At 34.1% G+C, this 17,749-nt stretch overlaps 1 non-coding gene across 1 annotated transcript; it reads right to left on the minus strand.

Annotated features, from left to right (window-relative positions):
* Positions 1-14,992: 14,992 nt before the first annotated feature.
* Positions 14,993-15,208, minus strand: LOC145141505 (small nucleolar RNA U3). The gene has a single exon (XR_013722712.1). It is a non-coding gene; the product is annotated as a small nucleolar RNA U3 (small nucleolar RNA).
* Positions 15,209-17,749: the final 2,541 nt, after the last annotated feature.

A 17,749-nucleotide genomic window follows, 5' to 3' on the forward strand; every position in this document is an offset into this window, starting at 1 on the left:
AAAGTTTATTTCCATCCATTTTATGTGATAAATTATTTTTATCCCGAATTACAATGTTTAGGTTTAACTTTTCGACCAAAATTTGTTGGTTTTTATTAAATATATACGTTAATACGTACCATTTTATTGTCATTTTTATACAATAATACATAAAAGTTGATCTACATTTGTTAATTATCTCCAGTAAAGTCATAAATTATTGAAAAACTATTTTAAGTTTTTTTTTTTAAAAAAAATCAGTTTAATTAGATTTTAGTTTATTCTAACATCCTGCAGATTTTAAAAAACAAATAGTCTTCTTCTTTCAGACTGCAGACATTTAGTTCGCCTCTTTTACTACAGAGGTCTACATATGTGTTTCGCAGACTGCAAACATTTTGCTTCAGAAAAAACAAACAACACCTAAGTCCCGTGATTTTCTTCCAAAAGGCTTTGGATTTGGTTTTGAAAAGGGAATTTTTCTCTTGCGTGTATCCTAATTTGGGACCATAAGTATTGTTTTTAGAAATCCCAACAAATCCACTAAGATTGTTTTGACTCAGAATAAATTGCAATTACATGAGACGAAATGAGAGACTTTTGGCATTGTCATTGAATTCCAAAGATTGTAAGAATTCAAGAGTCGTGTTTTTATATGATTCCATTGGTGCCAAAGTATGGAGACTCTCCCAAACGATATTGCTAAACAACCTAAGGATGCCATCATAAACTTCTAGTTCTTGGAGAGTAGGAATGTATACAAACGGTTGCTGATGATGTGAATTATGAGCATTGATTTGGCATGCAGAATTAAAGAACAGACAAAGAACATGGTGATTTGGGTGCTAAAAGGTGTATTCAATCATAGTAAATGAGTACAAAAAAGGTACTAGATCTAGAACTCCATAAATACCTCACTCACTAATCACTATGAACTACATCTCTCAAGCACACCTCTATAAGTGGTATGAACCCACCTTATATAAATGTGTTTACATTTCTCTCTCTCTCTATATATATATATATATATATATATATATATATATATATATATATATATCATGTCACAAGGCTAATTTACCACATGTAAGTGGGTCTACAATAGTCAAACCATTTACAAAGTCATACATGGATAACTTTGTACCCAACATTCCTCCCCTCAAAGTTAGGAATGGATGACTCACTTCAAATCTTCCAAAATCAAGCAACTACGCGAATCGAGCCTCAAATGTGACACATGTAGAGATGAACATCAAATCTTCAATTCTGCCATGATTCTCAATTTGGGTTCTAGAATATGAGACCATACGAACAGAGCATCAACGAATAATTAGGAGTTTCTCAATCTCCAAATAATCACCCTAAAGTTGAGCATAAAAGCACATCCCAAAAATCTTCAGTAAGTCCAAACCCATCATGAACCGAAATCACTTCCGATTTTCCAATCGAATCATTTCATAAACTTCAAATACTCGAGGTCACTTCGGTCTTCAAGTCCGCGTAATATGAAAAATTCAACTTTCGAATTTCCATATAAATTTCTCCCCCTTTTTATAATCGAAAATTGATTATAAAACCAAAAAGGGAATGAGAAAGTGCTCAATTCGGAAATTTTCTATTCAAAACTCCCCCTTAACACATGGCATAAACATTTTGCTTCAATCCGGAAAATCGAAAAAATCTTCAATTTTTAGCTTCGTTCACGGACCACCTTAGACAAAATTTCTCAAAATTGGGTAGAAATTGTCAATTTCAAAATTCTGCAGTGACCCGGTGCACCCAAAACAACCAAAAATGCGAAACTCTCTCCCTTTTGCGAAACTGGGTAGAAAGCGTCAATTCGCATTAACTGCAGGGCCTGTTTCGGAAATTATCCCATTTTTCAGAATTTTCAGTCCAATGTCGAAGTTGGGTAAGTTCTGCCAAATCTTCGAAACTGTAGGGACCAACTTCGAAACTTTTGCACAATTCCTCAAAGTGTCGAAAATTAGTCCTTATTTCGAAAGTGGTTACAAACTGTCAAGTTGTCGAAACTTTAAGGGCCAATTTCAAAACATTCCATTTTCTTCCAAAATGTCCAATATTAATCCTCATTTCGAAGGTGGTTACAAACTGTCAAACTATCGAAACTTAAAGGACCAAATTCGAAACATTCCATTATCTTCTTCTTCGTTAGTTCCGGTCGACATTTGACTCAAAATATTTCACCTTCGCGATCAAACAAAAATCTTACCAACATTAGAACCCTTTCCAATTTGTTATCAAACTTTCGAAACATTTTAACCCATTTATCAAAACCTTCGAACCATATCACAGCTTTCGAAGATTAGTAACCCAAGTAATCCTTCCATCGAAATCATAGTTCCAATTTCGAAATCAATCAATTTCTTTCGATTGTCGACATATCTTGGCCAGTATGTTCCCAATCGTCGACATCAAAACATTAAGACCCATGACTTCCGATTCCTAACCCTAACAATTCTTCGAAACATTGAAATCAAAGCCTCAGTCGACATCTAACGAATCAACTATAAACCATCGCTTCGCTTTTTTGCAAAAAATTATCGAATACCAAAATCAATTCTTCTTAGACCCAACTATCGACCTTTGATTCCAAATCAACAATCGATCCATAAAAGTCGACCATTCCCAAATACAATTTACTGACTATATCAAACGAATCCAGCAATCGACTCCAAACAACGACTCTTCCCAGTCAATCCAAACCTTCGAAATAACAAGCAATCCAAACCTTCGAAATCATCGTTCCCAGATCATCCTGTTCCCAAAATTTGTTCCCAGTACGCAAATCAACATGAACATCACCAGTCGATTTCAATTCCTCTGACCACCACATTCGATTACATCTCCAAATCAACATCATACAAGTTGACTCCAAGCTAACAGATTTTGGCAATCGAGATTACCATCAAGCCCACGATCGAATCCAATTCTCCCTTCCCAGTAGATGCGAACAAATATAAATCGACTCCAAATCATAACATCTAATTTCGACTCTAAGCATCAGACATTAATCAAAGACACCAATCAATTCGATTCTATTCCAATCGATTGGATTAACCGAATTGTTTATTCGAAATCATATTTGATATTCAAAGTCGCAAAATCAGATGAACATTCTTCTCAAAATAAAACGATCAAATGAAGTATTACAAATCATGAGATCAAGTTTTGAAGTGGAATCGATAGAAACAAAGATCGATTCAACATGTTTTGAAGTAATTAGACACAATAGCAAGGCAATATTGAAATACGGTAACTTCCGTCAAGAATAATTCAAGAAATTGGATTGAAAAGTCAATGATTTATAGATGGTTGACTGATATCTGCTTCCAGATGTATCGAATGAATATTAATTGAATCAAATAAATTGGATTGGGCTCAATTCAACTGATAAATGAACAGTAATATCACAATTTGGGCTCAAAAGGTCTTCATGACAAATTCTTGATTTGGGCTCAAACATTCGAATAACAATAGTGATCGGATCAAAACTTTGTGCTAAATCAAAAGTAATTGAATCACTATGAATTTGGGATTAAAACTAACGAACAATTGCAATTTGAGAATTAAATCGAACAAATGAATATGTGATTGGATCGGGCTTTGATCAACGAAAAATATATTAGATCATAACAAATGGGTTTTTCAAAGAAAAAAAAATTGATCCAATGAATCAAAGTGATCAAAAATTCAAGAACGCAACGCACGAATCAACGAGATTTAGAGAGATCATAGAGAGACTCATGATAAATGCTCCAATTGTGATGAATTTAGCCAAACCGAGAATCGTTTCTTCAAAAAATCATGTTGATCTTCGAAGACCCGCTCTGATACCAATTGATGTGAATTATGAGCATTGATTTGACATACAGAATTAAAGAACGCACAAAGAACATGGAGATTTGGGGTGCTAAAATGTGTATTCGATCATAGTAAATGAGTACAAAAAGGTACTAGATCTAGAACTCCGTAAATACCTCACTCACTAATCACTATGAACTACATTATTCAAGCACACCTCTATAAGTGGTATGAACCCACCTTATATAGAGGTGTTTACATGTCTCTCTCTCTCTCTCTCTATCTCTCATGTCACAAGGTTAATTTACCATATGCAAGTGGGTCTACAAAAGTCAAACCATTTACAAAGTCATACATGGATAACTTTGTACCCAACAACTGAGAGTATTCACGATCCTTTAGGTGATGGTAGCGGTTACGGTGCTTAAGACAATTATGCACAATGGTGGTGACGAAGGTTGTAGAACTCGTTACTCGTTACCTGGCCGACTACCGAGTAGCGAGTACTCGGGAGTACTCACGAGTACTCGGGGAGTACTCAGATTCGGTAATTCATGTAAAAATATTTTTAGGGACATTATATATGTCAAAATCATAAGTTGATTGAAATATATACCAAAATTAGATACACGTGAATACACAAAAACTGAAAACACATAGTGGTCTCACTTTGTAAATAACTACTGAAAATTTAAGATATATGTGTAGTAATAATCACATGTGTGTGTTAAATAATAAATCATTAAGTATATTATACATATTAATCATCGAGTTGACAAAGTTTTACAACATTGTTCAGTTCAGTAAGTAAGTGGCCGATCGGGGAGTACTCGGGATTCTATAACTCGCCTAGGCAAAGGGCCGAGTAGCGAGTACTCGGAGGAGTAATCAGCCAACTCGGCGAGTTTTACAATACTGGTGGTGACACCATATTTGGATTCCAATTGTTCCTTTGGCTTTGGACTCTTGCGTTTTGGCATGACGACAAACAAAATATATGACATACAAATGGTGACCAAAGGCTAAAGCACAACTAGACAAGCACGAATAAACAACTATATGAAGCATAATAACGGATTCACAACAATTCTAGCCAAACAAACTTAATATTAATGCATAAAATTTGAGACATGGAAGGAATGTACCATTCAAATGCTTGAATTTGAGATGTTTGCTTGAATTTTCACTTCATCTTCAACCTCAAGAAAAGCTTGAACTCATCAATGGTGAAATGTACAATTGGAGACGAAATCTTCCAATCTTCTTTCCAAAATACCTCCCCAAGCTTTATCTTCAAACTCTTTGCAACAATCTTGAACCCTAATACAAAAATCAAATGAAAATTCACAAATCAAAAATTAGGGTTTGGAAGGGAAATCCATTTTTACCAAAAAATGGAAGAAATCGACCTAGATGATGAAGGAGATGAAGTTAGGGACCTAAAACAACATACCTTGGTGCTTGAATATCATATTAATTGAAGAAAATCGAAACCTTGGCTAGGGTTTGGAGGGTTTCAGACAAAGATGGGTTTAGAGGGCAGAATGCAAATTCGAAAAGGGTTTGGCAAGGTTGTGAATAGTGAGAATTGAGAGAGTTATAATTCGAATTCACACAAAAACGCATGACCTCGATGAGAAAAAGAAGGGCGTGCGTTGAGAATGAGTCGCAACTCAAACACACGACTTGAGTGAGCCCATGCGTTTTCAAGTGTTGACCGTGTGCTTTTTTTCGAAATCCATGGATCTGCGTCAACTTCGCATGGTCAAAAAATATAAAACATGCGTTTTCGGTTTAAGGCCGTGTGAAGGGTTTTTTTGATTGGGAAACATGTGAATCGGACACATAGTCATAAAATAAGCCGTGCGTTTTTTTCCTTAACCCGTGCTTTTTCAAGTTTGCCCGTGCACATTTTTTTTTTATTTTGGAATTTGCGATGTCAACGCACGGTCTAGCCTAAGCCATGCATTTTTGGAGTTGGCCCATGCGTTTTGAAAGTTTGACCATTCAACTTTTTTTTTCTTTTGGAAACCTCGAAATCCAAAAACGGTCTAAAATTAGGCCGTGTGTTTTATGCCTTAGCCCGTGCGTTTTGTGTGTTGCCTGTGTGTTTTACTTCTGTTATCTCATGATTTTTTTTTAATTTTTATTTTTTTTAATTTTTTTTAACATGACTCCCTCTCAATCTTTTAGATATGAAAATGTTTTGTATGCCATGGACTCTCAAAAAGACTCAAAAACATTGAAACACAACAAAATAAGGTAAATAAAAGATGAATGGAAAGAAATACTCCCGAGTTGCCTCTCGGTTAGCCGCCCTTGTTTCAGATCTTTGGATCGACTTTGGCCTTTAGAGGTCACTCGATGTAGTCTGGGCGATCCAAGCTATCGACCTCCATGTCATTTTTTTGGAAACCTTCATAAAAGACCTTTAACATGTGACCATTAACTTTGAACACTTTTCCCGTTTTGTTACTTTTAATCTCGACTGCACCATGATCAAATACATTAGTAACAATGAACGGTCCCACCCATCGGGACCGTAACTTACCGGAAAACCATTTAAGACGAGAGTCATAGAGTAATACCTTTTGACCAATCTCAAAGGTCTTACGGGAGAGCTACTTATCATGGAGTGCTTTGGTCTTGTCTTTGTAGATGTGTTAGCTATCAAATGCTTCATTTCTGATATCCTCCAACTCTTAGATCTCTAACTTTCGGTGAAGACTAGCTTCATCAATCCCCATGTTTAGCTTTTTGACAGCCCAAAAAGCTTTGTGCTCTAGTTCAAAAGGAAGATGGTAGGCTTTTCCAAACACAAGTCTATAAGGCGACATCCCGATTGGAGTTTTGTATACAGTCCGGTTTGCCCACAGAGCAGCTTCTAGTCTCAAGCTCCAATCTTTGCGGTTTATATTCACTATCTTCTCAAGGATGGACTTGATTTATCTATTTGACACTTCATCTTATCCATTTATTTGTGCGTGATAAGTTATAGAAACCCGATGTTGGACTCCATACTTCTTGAGAACTGATCCGAGATCTTTGTTGCATAAATGTGTGCCTCTGTCACTGATCAAGGCTTTTGGAGTTCTAAACCTGCATAAGATGTTAGCCTTGACAAAATCCACAACAACTTTCGCATCATCAGTTCTTGTTACCTTCGCTTCTACCCATTTGGAAACATAATCAACAACTACAAGGATGTATAAGTTCCCAAAGGATGAAGCAAAAGGACCCATAAAATCAATACCCCATATATCAAATATTTCACAAACCAAGATGGGGGTCAAAGGCATTTGGTTTCAGAAACTCAAAGAAACAGTCATTTCACATCTCTCACAATTTTTGCAAAAAGTGTAAGAGTCATGAAAGAGTCGAGGCCAATAAAATCCACAATCTAAAATTTTTCTGGAAGTTCTTTGAGGACCGAAATGCCCTCAACAAGCATAACTATGACAAAAGTAGAGGATGGATTGTACCTCATGTTCTTCAACACATCTTCTTATTATGTGATCTGCACAATGTTTCTAAAATTCGACAGAATTGAAAGTGTACTAATTCTAGACTATAAAATATATTACTAGTACTACTATACAATATATAGAATTATGTTCGTTGGGTCGATCTGATAGTGTCTTTGTTGGGGAGCACCAAAATTATATCACTACATTGTATATAGGTCACAAAACAGAATAGTCATATGCCATATATATATATATATATATATATATATATATATATATATATATATATATATATATAACATTAGTTTGTTTATACACATATATGTCCCGGATAAAAAAGATTCAAGTTGCAGAAATCGAAGAGTTCATATTAATCATTACATTTTGTTTTACACTTGATATTGCATTTTGACATTATTCCTATACATTTTTATCGATTTGCACATGTGGGTGTGGGGTCTTTTGTTCACCATTACTCAGACAAAGACATTGATGATTTTTACAAACATGAGACCCAAACATTCTACAACGATGAAAACAATCTATAGAACAGTTACATTCTGGGGGAACCCATTCTTCTGAATACGAAGTCACGTCCTTCAAACCTATCACATATATTAAAAAAAACGTAGATGTTAATTCATATTATATATATATATATATATATATATATATATATATATATATATATATATATATATATATATATATATATATATATATATATATATATATATATATATATATATATATATATATATCGAGAACCCCATATGAGAGTGTGTAAAATACCCTGGATTTGTCATTAAATTGCTTGCATGCTAATTCCAATACAAGTGTTGTTTCATAGCATACATAAGCATCATCTTCTTGAATTTTAAAATTAAAAAAATGGAAGTGAAAAAGAGAATGGAAGGCAAAAAAAAAAAATACCAATCGTGTTCTCGAGTTTGAAGGAAATGAAAAGAAATAAGTTTTTTGGTTTCCCTCATAATCAGCGAAAAATTAGATGGATAATTTTGAGTGGGTGAGAGGGGGGGGGGGGGTTAGTAATCCTTTCCTTTCATTCCATAAAAAAAATTGGTAACATATTTTCCCCTTCTAATCTCACCTAATCCTCTTATTTTAATCATTAAAAAAACTCGAGACCATAGTGAAAGTGACTTATGTACATACAGAAAGAATTGCTCACCTGCTACAAAAAGCAAAAAGATCGCAACTAATGTTCTCTTCATTCTCGGTTTTGTATGAATTAAGTCAAATAATCAATGTGTCAGGGACGTGCAGTTGTGTTTTGTATATATTATTAGTTCTCAATTTGTTGACATTATATACAAAAATGTTAACTCACACGATTCTTTAACTTTTAAGAAAACGAATATTGACGACTTTTCAAATTAGGTAATTATTAATTTTATATTTGCAACAAATTAATTAAAGATGTTCATATTTACAACGTAAACTTTATATATATATATATATATATATATATATATATATATATATATATATATATATATATATATATATATATATAGGGTGAGTTATTGGGCGAACCAAAAAAAAGCGTGAGAACACGTTTTTCCCTTCTAATCTAACATAATCCTCTTATTTTATTCATAAAAAAAACTCGACACCATAGTGAAAGTGACTTATGTACATACAGAAAGAATTGCTCACCTGCTACAAAAAACAAAAAATATCACAAGGATTGTTGTCTTAATTCTCGATTACTATGAATTAAGTCAAATAACCAATGTGTCGGGGATGTGCAAATGTGTGTCTATATATTATTATTTCTCAATTTCTTGACATTATATAGACAATTGTTAGCTCAAACGATCCTTTAAATTTGAAGAAAATGACTATTGATGACTTTTCAAATTAAGTAATCATTAATTTTATATTTACAACAAATTAATTAAAAATATTCACATTTACAACCTAAACCTTATAGAACTATGATATACTTCAAACCATTAAAACAACAAATAAACAATCTAAGAATTAATTGTTTCCTTTAAAACAACAAATAAGCAATCTAAGAATTAATTATTTCCTTTGTCATTAGTTGTCATATAAGAAAAAATTATTTAAGTTTTTCCAAATTTTATGAACTATTATAAATGTAACTAAAATTATAAATAATTTTTCAAAAATCTCGTCATTACAAAATCTTGTCAAGTTTATCATAATGTGATGAAATATTTTATATGATAAATAATGTATCGTTATTACTTTGTATAATTCCTACTTACAGATTTTGTATTAATCACTCCTTTTTAATATATATATATATATATATATATATATATATATATATATATATATATATATATATATAGAGAGAGAGAGAGAGAGAGAGAGAGAGAAGTTCTTTTGAGAACCAAAAGATTTGTGAGGACGTGCGAAATCATAATTAGTTCATTAATTTTCAAAACCAAAAGCACAAATCTTCACCAAATGGTGCGTCTAGGCCATATCTTCTCCAAAGTTTAATCATGTTTCTATGAAACGAATAGGAAAAAAACAATGTATCAATCAAATACATGAGATTTTTTTTAAAGATTTTACTTAAAAAAGAACATAGCTTATTATATGTAATTGTAGTTAGGATAGATTCTCGATGGCTCCAATCTCATCATTAGTGGCTATTCAACGATCTTTTTAGCACGAGTGTCATCTTCATGGTCGACGAGCAGCCGCTCAAGAGCTCTCGGGATGGGATCGGGGGCATATGGAACGAAATATGCAAAAATATTCTTTGGTAGACACCATCAAGTCTGAGTGATGTCCTGCTGGAGCTGAAGTTCCCAGCAGGAACTTAGAAATGGGGTTCACATTGCACCAACCATGTAAAACTACCGTCACTTTCTCTGCTGAAGAAAGATGAGGCTACAAGGACATTGGATGTGATGGTATTGGAGCCTTGTGTGATTTTCTTGAGATTCGGGCGCTTACTCTCAAAAAGCTCGACACAAGTAAGGTGGGTGGCGAGATAAGTGATAATTCCTCCACAGTAAATAAGGTCGGAATCGCTAGTGGAGACCTTGAGAAGTTTGGAAGCAAGAAAGGTGCCAAAATATGGTCTCTTATGGTCTCTTCAAGCTGGTGACCATGCACCAAAGAATTTCTATCTCCATCTTACCGACAGTGCTAACATCTTCACGGGGGAAGACAATATTAGCAATAAGTCGGAGAGCCACCCTTAAGATCGGATGAATTATTTGAGATGCTTTGGCGGATCGAGCTTCATACACATTAAGGTGCAGTTTGTTTTTTGTCTGCAGATTTTCTTCTCCTCTTCTGTTTGCGCCGTGCAGACAACACGCAGACATTAGGCTTTGCAGACTGTTTGTTTTTTTGAAGACTGCAGACCTAAAAAGGTCTGCGCGTCCTCATCTTGGTGCAGATGTGAACCAATGTCTTCAAACCTCTTCAGACATATTCGAGCCTAAAAAACACATATATCTTTGTTTTCTTTCTTTTTTTTTTGTTTTTTTTTAAACTTAGATTTTATCCAACTTTATATATGATAAACAATTTTTAGGAAAAAAGTTATAATACTTAAAGAAAAAAAGTTTGACGACACAATTATGACCTTTGTGACTAATTTATAAATAAAGATTTAATTACAATAATGGTCGTTGGAGCTGTTATATAGATATGAAAAAAATCCTAATATTGTCTTATATTTTTGTGCCAAATTTTAGAAAATATTATTTAATGCAATATCATTTATTTATTGGGAAAACTATTTATGTTCAGTTTTTAATTGATTTAATTGAAAAAAGTTAATGAAAATTTTGAAAATTTTCATTTAAAATCAAAGTTTATTTCCTTCCATTTTATGTGTTAAATTATTTATATCCCTAATTACAATGTTTAGGTATAACTTTGCGACCAAAGTTTGTTTGTTTTTATTAAATATATGCGTTAATATGTACCATATTATTGTCATTTTTATACAATAATACATAAAAGTTGATCTACATTTTTTAATTATCTCTAGTAAAGTCATAAAACTATTGAAAAACTATTTTAAGTTTTTTTTAAAAAAAAATCAGTTTAATTAGATTTTAGTTTATTCTAGCAGCCTGTGGATGTTAAAAAATAAACAACCTTTTTCTTTCAGACTGCATACATTTAGTCCATCTCTTCTACTACAGAAGCTCTACAGATGTGGTCCGCAAACTGCAGACATTTAGCTTCAGAAAAAACAAACAACACCTAAGTCCCGTAATTTCCTTCCAAAAGGCTTTGGCTTTGGTTTTGAAAAGGGTATTTTTCTCTCGCATGTATCCTAATGTGGGACCATAAGTATTGTTTGTAGAAATACCAACAAATCCACTAAGACCGTTTAGACTCAGAATAAATTGCAATTACATGAGACAGAATGAGAGACTTTTGGCATTGTCATTGAACTCCAAAGTGTAACGCCCGCAGATTCGGGCTAGTCAATTTAGATATAATAAACGTTAAAAATAACTTTTTTTTATAGAATATTATTTAGCATAAATAATCTTAACCAAATTCATAGTATATGTCACAAGGATTCCGTACATATAAAGAACGCTAAAATCCGACTTAAAACGAAGAAGTTATGACCCGCCGAAATTTTGCGACAAAACCGACACGGCTCTAATTAATTTTGGGGTTAACTTCCAGAGGTGACACGTGGCACCATCTCAACCACAACTTCCTCCTCACGCCTTGCCATCAGATGGTGACACCTGGCACCACAACATGATGTGTTGGGCTCAGTAACACGTCCTGTTGCTAGATTTCCAGCATATAAATAGAGGCACAATTCACCTCATTTCCACACACCTTCTCTCAACTGCTCTCCCAAACCTCCCCAAAGCCTCAAGGCTTTTCTCTAGTCCTTCTTAGGAGTTAGTAGCGAGTCCCGGAGCACCAGAAGGCTCCAAGAAGAAGAGCTTTTGGCTCAGAAGTTCTGCCCGAGTAGAGCCTGGTTCCTCCCAAAACCCCCTTGTAAGTGAGTTATGATTACCCTACTTTAAGTATAACTTATGTTTAAGTTCATTATCGTTATTATGAACCTATAAACAAGATATATATGTGATTCAAAGTCATTATAATGATTGATCTACTTACGGGGATGATGTATAGGCTGTGATTTAGTAAGGTGTTTAAAGTGGTATTTCCAAATAGTATACTTCGTATACCAAACAGACCCTACCTCCAATATGATCCTACTTGGTTATTCCTTACTTGATAGATCACGAAAGTAGACTTTGAGTTAATGATAAATATAGACTAATAATTAGTCGCAATAAATATTAGACAAAAATCTAGTGATAATAATACTAGGTTTCGTCAAAGGAAAAGACGATTGTTAGAAGCGAAGCGCTGCCCGAATTTCAGTCATCACTTTAACAAGTGAGTGCATAGTTACTTTCATCTTACACATAGATATGAAATATTTAATAATAAAACATGTTATATGTGCTTATTATCTGTGTTCCTGATATCTATGCTAGATGAACGATTTATACATGTTTTATTTGGTTAAACTGTATATGTATTTTTATACCTATAAATATATTGGGTAAAGATGGGTAGATGAAAGATGATGAGAGATGAAAGACGATATAGATGTTGATAGGTGAAAGATGATGAGAAGCCTTGACTTTAACGTTGATCCGGTCATCTAGCAGAGTATATATGACAACCACAAACTATTCTAGATAGTCTAGTGGAACGCTAGCAGGCTCACAACCTGTAGGTGTTTTTGAACTACGTGTTCACCAGATGTACTCTAAATATCCTCGCAGCTGCGCCTAATGGATAATATTGGCAGATGTGCCTGATAGATAACATTTGAACTACATGTTCATCAAATATACTCTAAAAACCGTGGAAACTATGGAATTAGTGCCTTACAAATGAACATTGGCAGCTATGGACTTAGTGCCTAACAGATAACATTGGTAGTTGTGCCATTGGCAACTATAGACATAGTGCCTATTAGATAACCCTGGCAGCGATGGACTTCGTGCCTATTCCTTAGGAAAATCCTTAGGAATGAATGAATAAAGAATAGATGATTCTTAGGGTAGATCTTAAGAATAAAGAAGATAATGGGAATGAGAAGTTGGGTTAATTGTTTAATGATTAAACATAATAAATATATTATTGTGGGTTGAAAACCATATATACTCACTGTTTTCCCAACCTGGCCCACTCAGTTTATTTGTATCACATGTGTCGATACCAAGATACATTACACTGAGAGATTAAAGGAGATGTAAATCATTAGTGTAAATGAATGTAAGGTCTGTTTATGCTTATGTTTCTGTATTGATGATGACGTCCCAATGTTCTAATATAAACAAAATCAGTTATGATGAAACAATGAATCGAGTAATGAATTAATCAGAGTATGAATTCAAGTATGAATGCGAGATTTGAACACAGATGTAAATATGATCTTGTTTCAGCTCTATTACGCTCTCAATTTTTTCAGAGTACAAATGACAATTCTGTAAAGACTCTCTTTTATGACTCTAGTAAACACTCCTATTTATAGGAGAGGAAAGCGTACAAAAAATATACTAAGGACTATGCGTTAAGCTTCGAATACAATGCCCTAGTAAAATAGATTACATAAGATACGAAGACTCAGTACATTCGAAGACATGAAATCCTTCGACTAATTACAACTCTATTTACCCTTACAATCTCCCCCTTTGTAATCAAAGTCGAAGGCTTCAACTTGTAAGCAGTTGAATTGAATACATCATCACTTTTCGTATCTCTGTGTACCATGAAATGACCTTCTTAATCTCCTTACGAAGACCCATAACAAAAATTAAATTGAACTCCATGGCTGATCTGGTGATTCCATATCGATTGCATCGATAGATTAATTCATTAAGACGATCATAGTAAACTTCAATCGTTTCACCATCTTTCTGTCTGAAGTCCTTCAGTTCCACTAAGCATTGCTTCACAGAGTTAACTTTTGTCTTCTCACTCCCCTGAAATTTCTCCTTGAGATTGTTCCAGATCTCCTTTGCATTTGTACAGCTTCTCACATAGTTGTAAACAACTGGAGGCAAAGCACCTCTTAGCTCTCTCACGCATCTCTTCTCTAGCTTTTTCAGACGATCAGACTGATTCTCAACATCAGAACTTCCAGAAGATGATCCAATTGGTTGAACATTCGTTGGTGGATTGAGATTGCCAGAAATGCAATTCCACAGTTCTTCATCCAATCCGTTGAGATAATCCTGTATACGATCAGCCCATTGATCGTAACACTCAGGGATTAGCATAGGAATTTTGGTGGATGATCCTAGAAGATGAGAAAATGAAGTCATGGAATTAAGATTGAAAGAAGCCATTGATGTACGGAATAAATCCTTGAGAATTTTTGAAGAAACTTTGAGAATTTGACAACAAACTATATGATTCAAATTAGAATCACTAGCAGAACACTCGATTCAATGATTCAAGTGCAGAATCGAATCACAGACTGAGATCCAATGAATTTTTCACTTTCAAAAAGTGCGGAATTTCTTAAACCAAAAAGTTGATTTAAAAACTTTTGAAAAGATGAAAATCAGATCAGAGATATGATTCCTGCTCTGATAGCAATTGATGAAACAATGAATCGAGTAATGAATTAATCAGAGCATTCAAGTATGAATGCGAGATTTGAACACAGATGTAAATATGATCTTGTTTTAGCTCTAATTCTGTCAGACAACCATGTAGCCATGCCAAGACCCATCAAGATGGACTGGCAACGATCATCTACTGAGCCATGGCCGGAACCATGAGAAACTCTGTTAATCACGCTCTGGTTACATGGTCGTGGTTCATCAACCAGACATGGGTTTCTGTCTTCTTAGGAATCAAGAATACAGAGGTACAAGCCTATAGAACAGATCCTGTTCAAGTAAGGTCGTAAGGAGTGGCGTAGTGTGAGCATGATGGTTAAGAATCAATAGAGCTTTGATACATCAACTTTGAATGACTTATACAATCAGCTGAAGTCTCATAAAAGCGAAGTGAACGAAATTGCTGAAGAATCGAAGGCAAGTTTGGGAGGTCCACTAGCTTTGGTTTCGAAGATCTCTGAAAGGGAAGCTGAGAAAGATGTTTCAGACGAAGACGAAGGGTTCATCATGAATTCAGATGATGAGACGATTGCTTTCTATACAAACAATCGTGTGAAAAAGTTCTTCAAAAAGCCATTTAATCCGAAGGCAAAGTCATCTGAGACAAAAGGGAATTTTATGAGTAAAAGTGCTGGGGATGAGAAAAAGAAGGAAGAGAAGAAAGATACGAAGTTTGTTGAGGGAAAAACAGAGAAGAAGTTAAAGGGAGATGCTGGAATTAATTGTCATTATTGCAACGGGGCTAATCATTTAGCTAATGATTGCATGCTGAGGAAGAAAGATGAGAAAAAGAATAAGACGAAGGATGAAGCGTACTATGTGGAAAAGTTGGAGGAGGTGCGTGCGAAGGCAAATAATCTTTCATTAGTTGCTCGTGGTGAACAAGAAGAAGATGGAACTTAACAAATTTGGTCATCTGGATCAGATGATGAGGAGATGCGAAATCCAACCCACAGAGCAATGTATGCAAAGATGGAAGAAGAATCAGATGAGGAGGAATACGAAGTTCATGGGAGATGCTTCGTATCAAAAGCTGCTGACAAATCTCCGATGACCACGAAGGTACGTAATATTCTTGAATCTTTCAATATTCCAGTACATGCTTATAATTCTGAATTAGTATCTTTCGATGAAACTGTTACTTATTTTGATTCAATTGTGGTATCTGCTAGCAATGAAGCTAAGAAGCTGTCTAAGCAGTTGCTAGAGACACAGAAGAAACTAGATTCGAAAATTACTAAGATAGATTGTTTAGAACTTCAAATAACTAATATCATGGTTGATAGGGATAACTTGTCGAGTGAATCGAAACTGTTGTTAGCCCAGAGGAACATTTACTGTAATTCGGCTAAAAGATTGTATGGGAAATTAACTGAACTACATCATTCGTGCAAAATCAGTAAAGAACAACATAGAAAATTGCTGCCATTTCTAGCTTATGAAAGAGCTACGGTAGATAACATTTCGTATGACTGTGAAAAAGAAATAGCTGATTTTAACAAAGTTCCGAATGATAAGTAAAGATATGGAATAGTCAAAGTAGATGAATATCTTGATTCAACTGAATTGGTTAAAATAGTAAATGACACTTTGACTAAGTCTGAACAAATTCACATTTTGAAAAAGACTGAAAACTCAACATCTGATTCTCAATCTAATTTTGCTGATATTGAGGATAATTCTGACAATATTAGTGAAATCAGTGATATTGAGGATGTTGACTGTTCTCAGTTGTCTATTATAAATGTTGCATCATCATTTAAAGGAAAAGAAAAAGGTAAGGATTTGTTGGTTGAGATTGACACTGATCAACCCTCAACTTCGAAAGTTTGTGATGTGGACTTTGTGGAAGTCAGAGACAGCCAAACAGATGATAGTGATGATGAGAAAGAAAAGAAACAAACGAAGAAAAAGGAAGTTACAAAGGAAAAAGGAATTCCTCGTACAGTTGTTGACCAAGTGTATGGAGATACACAAAAATTCGAAAAAGTGCTGACTGAACAAGGTGCTCATTACCTAGAAGCGAATACGGTGGTTTACCCGATCTTCAAGTGTACTGATGATGTTGTTTTTCCAAACCAAGTCTTCGTAACTACTGGAAATGTTGGAAATATCAAACCTGAATTAAAGAAGTTAGTTGAGGAGGATAATTCAAAAACAACTGATGAAGGCTTTTTTGCAAATCAAAACACAGTTGAAAACAACTTAACAAAGAATTCGTATGTGTTTCAACGACAAAAACCACAAAGCCAATGGGTTGAAAAATCAAAAATTGAAAAAGAGAATACAAAACTTGTTAAAAAGGAAAATGAAAAAGTTGTCAAATTAAACTCTAAGGAATTTAAAGATCAAATTGACAAATTTTCGAAGGAAAACAACATTTCAAAACGACAAGCAAGAAAGAAAATATTTTGGCAAAATATTGAGTCTCAAAAGATGTCTGAATCACAATCAACCAAAAATGTTTTCAAAGCTAAAAATTCCTCTTTTTCAACAAAAACCCAACATTCATCTCAATCAACTCATACAAGGTCTGAAGTGAATAAGCAACCAAAGTTTTCGAATGTTTCTAAACCAAATTTTTCAAAAACATCAAATTTAAATCAAAAATTCTTTCAACGTCAACATTTTAAATCAACAGTTGATACGTCTTATAGTCAATCTTTTATAATAAAACCAAAAGTTGATTTTGTTCCTCAAAAGCCAAATTTTCCTAATCATACGAAGAAACAAACACTAAAGGCTTCGCATGAAAAAGGCATAACTTCAAGGAAAAATATAGATCACTGGCTCGAAGGACGAGGAAAAGTTTATCAATCCAACAAATAC

The sequence above is a fragment of the Lactuca virosa genome, chromosome 9, assembly GCF_052849685.1.
Source record: "Lactuca virosa cultivar CGN04683 chromosome 9, Lactuca_virosa_CGN04683_v6, whole genome shotgun sequence".
NCBI lineage: Eukaryota > Viridiplantae > Streptophyta > Magnoliopsida > Asterales > Asteraceae > Lactuca > Lactuca virosa.